The sequence below is a fragment of the Liolophura sinensis genome, chromosome 3 (genome assembly GCF_032854445.1).
Source record: "Liolophura sinensis isolate JHLJ2023 chromosome 3, CUHK_Ljap_v2, whole genome shotgun sequence".
Lineage (NCBI taxonomy): Eukaryota > Metazoa > Mollusca > Polyplacophora > Chitonida > Chitonidae > Liolophura > Liolophura sinensis.
In genome coordinates, this window is record NC_088297.1 from 21,924,090 (window position 1) to 21,930,993 (window position 6,904).

Below are 6,904 nucleotides of genomic sequence, written 5' to 3' on the forward strand. Positions count from 1 at the left end.
GACATCTCCGGAGCGAGGGAAGCAGAACAGCAGCATGAAGTATATGTGTTTATGTGTTTTTGTCGCACTTTCTTTATTTGCCGCGCATCCTCGTGATTTGACGAGGTATGAAACAAGGTTCAGCAGTATCGGGTTACACAACAAACACCAACACGAAGGTGTTAAAGTCTTAATCATAAAAAAATCAACTGCGCCTAAGTTTTGCCAACGGTGCGATTTTACTATACAACCCTTAATGAAAGCTGGGCAAAACATAGTTATGAAGTGGAGTTTGACACAGTTATAATGCCAAAAGAATTATACTCCGTGTAAAATTTAAGAAACTTTGAGTTTGATAAAAAAAACTTTAAAGTACTAGGTTTTAAAGTGATAATCATTACTAATATGACTTTTTCATCTGTTCAGTAAAAAGCAGGATAGTTTAAATTTATTTCAAACACGAACTTTTAATTCCGACAAGTAGCTATCTTAAAGCTCAGCTACAAACATTTTGATGTAAAGTTTTGCAATGTTGGTCGTCGTTTATTTAAATATGTGTGTAATTAGGGGTTTAAGCTTTTCGATCTAATAATATGGTAGATAATAGTGCGGATTAAGTGTCTGATTCGGAGGTCGATGGTTCGAAGCAGGAATGGAACCTAGTGCACAAGAAGAAAGTTCTCGGAATTCATCAACACAGACCTCAAACATGGCAAAGTTGGACATAACGAGATGGATGTTTAATGCAGAAGCCATCTGCTTTTATAGTGGTTTATCAGATTTTGAACATTTCTGTTCTGTCTTGGCTGCTCTCGGACCATATGCAAGCTGTGTGAAGTACAGATGAGGAAGTAAACCATCTATGTCGGTGGAAAACCAGTTCCTTATTATTCTTATACAGTTACGAAGGCACACTACTAACTTTGAATTAGGTTTCTGGTTCTATTACTCAGACCACACAATTGGTAACATCTTTGTTACCTGGATTAACTTTATGTATAGACAGAGGAAGCGTATTAATGTTTGGCCATCCCGTGAGCAGGTTTCATATTTCTTGCCATCAACAGCTGTTTCACAGAACTCGAGTTACAATAGATGGTATGGAGATACCTGTTAAAAAACCCAGAAAACCAACAACCCAGCAAGTGACATTTTCTTCTTATAAAAACAGAAACACTCGTTGGAAAAACTCCTGGGGGACTCATTTCACATATCCCAGAGGCATATGGTGGATCAGCAAGTGATTGCATATTAGTACAAAACAGTTACATTCACATTGCTTCGACGTTATTTACCGTTATTTACAGGATTCGTATCTGTTGTGAACCCACAATGTAGTGATATGCCACGAACTTTCATTCTCCTAGCTCTCAGCTTCATGTGCAGCTGTTAAAGGGACATTTGGATGTTTCGTGTAACGATATTGAAAACAAATAAAGGACTCTACAGACATGATACAACAAAAAAGACCGCATTATAATAAGAATTTAAGTTGGCTCATTTCATACAGGTTTCATACTTTTGCTGTTCAAACAGTGCTTAGACGTCCACTATGAAATAATGTTGTCACATGAATTTATAGAATGATGCTTATGTTGTTTTTTACGGCTAATTCATTTATTCTTACACACATGCACACGTGTCACTCTTCTTTAACCCACGAAAGCTTATCTGTTGATTCCACAGGAACACGTCAATGTCCCGGTATTTATGTCAAAAACTACAGAATACGAGATACGGAATAAATTGTGCGAATCTGTTTTATTTAAACAAAATACAACTATAATATAATATAATATAATATAATATAATATAATATAATATAATATAATATAATATAATATAATATAATATAATATAATATAATATAATATAATATAATATAATATAATATAATATAATATAATATAATATAATATAATATAATATAATATAATATAATATAATATAATATAATATAATATAATATAATATAATATAATATAATATAATATAATATAATATAATATAATATAATATAATATAATATAATATAATATAATATAATATAATATAATATAATATAATATAATATAATATAATATAATATAATATAATATAATATAATATAATATAATATAATATAATATAATATAATATAATATAATATAATATAATATAATATAATAAAAGTATCAGGTGAAATGATAACAAAGGCACTCTGAGTACCAGAGGCCGGTTTCATGGAGCTTACTTAACTAAGTTTGCTCTTAACTACCACGACAACATATGTTATAGAGATATAAAGTGCACTTAGCTAATGGCAACTTAGCACTAAGTATGCTTCATGAAACCGGCCCCAGTTACCAAAAAGCTTTGCATTCTAAATAATTCACAGTTGTATTGAAGATACGTCCGTTTTTTATATGCCAACCGGCAATGTCGTTTAGGCCAGTATTTATGGAATCTGGTACTGAAATAGCCCATCACTCGGTGTGCGTAAAAGATGGACTAAAGTGTTATTTCAGGTGGGATAGAAGTAAGGCAGATCGAATATATGCATCTTAATACATGACGTCGCATGGTAGCTTTACCACACGATATAGGGTCAATATGATAATTTGGAAATGGGTTGGTATGTAGAATTTAGAAAATTAATTTGGTCGGAAGAAGGTCATTCTTCTGAATGTTTGTGGGTGGGTTTGTGTGTCAGATATTTCAAGAATAATGACATTTTGTCCCTAGTTTTATCTAAACACGTCCCCACAAAAAAGAAAATGTGTGAGGTAGAGAACATGTAATCAAGGGTAAATAAGTACACAGGCTTGGGGTTAAGCACAAAGTTTAAAGGTCAAGAAAACAAATAGGGTGGTGGAAAGGTAGATAAAACATTTAGAAGATACAGAGGAAGTCTAGAAAAGGTTAATATTAATATAGGTTGCTTATAATAAGTGGATGAGATCATACGCAAGTGTCTGTCAGAGGCAGACACTGACCTCCACTCGGATTGACTGGATCGGTTGTGGAGCGTCTTATGGGGTCTAGTATAGGCTGTTGGGTCTATGATGGCGAGGTGGAGGCCGCCTTGCGCCCCGCAAGCTGCAGTGCTCCGACCATCAACTCAAGAATGATGGAGGCCACAGCCAGACCGAATGACCAAGACAGTGTGCGACCATCCGTGCGGGGGATTTCTTGTGCGTTAAATTTTACAGAGAAAATGATGGCTCCGATCAAATACAGGATAGCTGTAGAGTAAATCAAAAGAGACAACGTGTTTCTGAAAATTGATGTCATTAGGTAAATTGGGCTGACGACTTTTATAGGGACGTCTGTTCATAAGAGAATCGTGAGCTGATGTTTGAAGTGACATTTGGCAGAATTTGTTGATCGTACATCACGTTCATTTCTGGGAAGTACATAGTGTGAATTGTTGTTACATATAATGCTACATAAACCCATTTTCAAAAGGAAAGTGGTTCAGCGTTTCTCTTGTCTCATGCAATGATAAAACTATACCCATTTTCAGTTTACCTGTAATTATACAGATGAAGGCTGCCAGAAATAAGCAATCCGGGTTCTTCTTGCCCAACAAGTAAACCATCATTAATATTAGAGACCCCAGGATACTGGCAAACCCAAACACAGCCGTGGCTGAACACACGCCATTCAACCTGAAGAAATTCAACTTTGAAGAAAGTCGATACCTTTGAAGAAATTGTTTATTTTTTTCCAGTTTTTTCGTTTCTCGTGATTGCTTTGCCACACTTGTCCGTTTGGCGCTTAACGTACGTTGTAATTTATTCATTTTTTAATACAGATTTCTTAATATTTCACCCGGGGTAGGGCGGGGGATCAAGTTTAGGTCACGTTTAAGCTACGTTCACACTATGCCCGAAAATTGGTCCGGAATCCGAAACGAATTTTTCACGAATTACGTGGCAAATCAGATGCTAAAACGTACAGCCGTGCACATGCACCTTGTCCGATTTCCTTCCCGAACAAGAATTCGGGCAAATGGCTCCCGGATCCAATTTTTTCGGTCCGGGAAAGAAAATCTTCTGACCAATAAGCATCGATGGCATCGAAAACTGGCTACTTTATAATGTTAAAGAGTAAACGCATCGGGACACATTTCACGCTGGAAAAGAAAAATGAAATCTAGTGAATGTATCGCTGAATGACGAATTCCATGATTACTCGTGCTGCGAACCAGTAATCTTGGTAAATTTCTGGAGTTGCGTTAACGATCAGCCAGTGCGCCATAGCATATAGGTCCTCGGCTACATGTAGGCCTATCCACGAAAGCCATGTCGTGCCCGAAATTTGACTGTGTGAATGCAACCTAACGGAAACCCGGAACACCGGTTCGGTCGGTGAACGTAGCTGTAAGGTTTAGGTGGATTTCGGAAAGAGCCTGCTTCTGTATTTATTTACTTATGGTATTGGTATCTTTGATTTTTGATGCTATACTTTCGCCATACTTTCGAATTTTACTGACGAACTTCGAGATGTACCGTTGACCGTTTATTGCCTTCAAATTCCAGTGAACACTCAAACATAATAATTTGTAAATTTTAACAGACAGTTTGCTAAGTGATGCTAGAATGTATTCTGATATCATAACACAACATTCTGTCATATTCAACATAGTAGCCTGTTAAAGAAAACCTTTATCGGAACAGGCCAATCTATTGATTAATCTTTTGTGATTTTTTTTGTCTTTTTTGTATTGTTTTGAGAAATTTTCTCCGCCCATATTTCGAGCTTACCTTGGGCTCTTTCTATCATCGTGTTCACACATATGCCCAAATCACCAAGTTTGTAGCCAGTTCGTGTTTCCCGACACATCCGCCATAGCCCGATGTTGTATAGACGGTTCTCGTCCTCAAGATTCGGGTAATTGGTAGTGAAATGTTCTCCCCATGACGTAGTGGAGAACGCAGTCCCGCTCAACAGATTGGCCACGAGCCCCACAGACCAAAGCCGTGCGGATGAGTACTGGACAAACTTTTTATGGCATTGCCGAGCCCCATCGTCTGAACTATTTAAAAGTTTTGTAAGCAGATCAAACTCGAATTGCTGGAGTAAAACGTAGAAACAAGGTTGCGGAAGAATCCTCTACTCTGTCACAAGACCACTCCGATCAAAGAGAGGCTAGGCCAGAGCCACTCGATGAAATAGGCTGTGCCCCTTTATTTCGTGAGGTGCTATTGACTGTTGGCCACCCATGAAAAGGACATCCGTCCCCAGCTGTGTACAGGGAAGATTGTCTGCGTGTTACTTAAGGGTTTTTAAATTTACATTTTTTAGGTATATTCATTGATCTAAATGTCGATATTTCTTTGACAGCAATAGTCAACAGGTGTGCTCAATTTCAAATGCACCGTGGATCATTTACAAATTCCTCTCGCATCACTTCTGTGTAAAGGATCCTGTGTATTTTCTCTGCAAATCTGTCAAAAATATACATTTCTAAAGGCAATTGAAAGGTCATATTTGTTTATACTTTTGGTGCTGAAACATCTTCGCAGCATGCTATCATTCAGTCTTCCAAACGAGCAGAACTCTCAGAATCAAGGTGGCAAAATGAAATACCTTGATCATGGGAAAATTTTTAGGTGAAATACAGTTTTTAAAGCGGTCAGGTCAAACTGACTGAAAGGGTTCCTTATTTCTTAAACTTATTTTAAGAAATAAGTCTCCATTCAAGTCAACTTAAGTGCAATATTTTACCTACCGATAAATCAGGTGAGTCGTGGTGCGGTATGCATTTTCACTGTATGTAGACAGGAAATATGTATGACATTAATACTAGTAGATAACATATGGCCAGTGTGTACCAAAATCATCAACGACCCCATGAGCTAATCTTAAAACTAAAAGAAACTGTTACATAAGTGTCCATATGAAAGATTACTCCATGTTAAATATCCTATTTTAGGAATAATATTTTTTTTTAAAATTTAAATTTACATATTGCACTTTTCTGTTATCTCTTCGGTTTAATATCACAATTATTGATCAAGGTTGCTTACACAGGATAACAAAGGCCTTTCGTAGTGTAAGTTACAGTTGTGGGTATGGGAACTTTTAAGCTGTCATGGAACTGTGCTTGTTCCTTACTGACTTGTTTGAGGGTTATAAGAGCTCTTTCTTATAACCTTATAAAGGTTTACTATAGGTTTATTAAACATGTTTAAAGTGTAAACGCATGAAGAGCTTATAATAAACATTTAAAAAATCTGTGGTGCTCCAATTTTCTCCTATGATTTCTCAAAGGTTACTATTCCTTCTGATCACCGTAAGCTTAGTAAGAACCCAATTACATCAATATCAGCACATATAATATTTTTGTTTATTTGTCACCGTAACTTTTCAGCTCTTACATGTGCATATAGTGTTGAAATGGTCGAGAAGTCACCTTGCCCCAAGGAACTAATATGGGTTATTCTGCGTATAAGGGGGCCTCGGTTGTTCCTTTCCTAGAAGCCTCTCGTCGTATGTGAGAAGGTCTTCCAGCAACCTGCGTGATGGTCGTGCGTTTCCCATGGACTCCTTCCACCACAATACTGGTCGCCTTTGTATAAGTGAGTAAGTGAGTGAGTGAGTGCTTGGGGTTTAACGTCTTGCTCAACAATTTTTCAGTCATATGACGACGAAGGAATCCTTAGAGTGCATGTAATGTTTGTTGCACGATTTCCACCGCTCTTTTATCTAGTGCTGCTTCACTGAGACGCCTTAGCGAAGGCAAGTAAGGCGCCCCGCCTGAGCCATTATACTGATACGGGTCAACCAGTCGTCAAGCCTACCGTGACCCTTTCAGACTGTCCTCACTACAATGTGAAAAAGTGGGCCGTCACGTCTTTCGGAACCCTTTCAGACTATCCTCACTATACTGTGACAGACTGGGTCGTCAAGCCTACCGTGACTCTTTCAGACTGTCCTC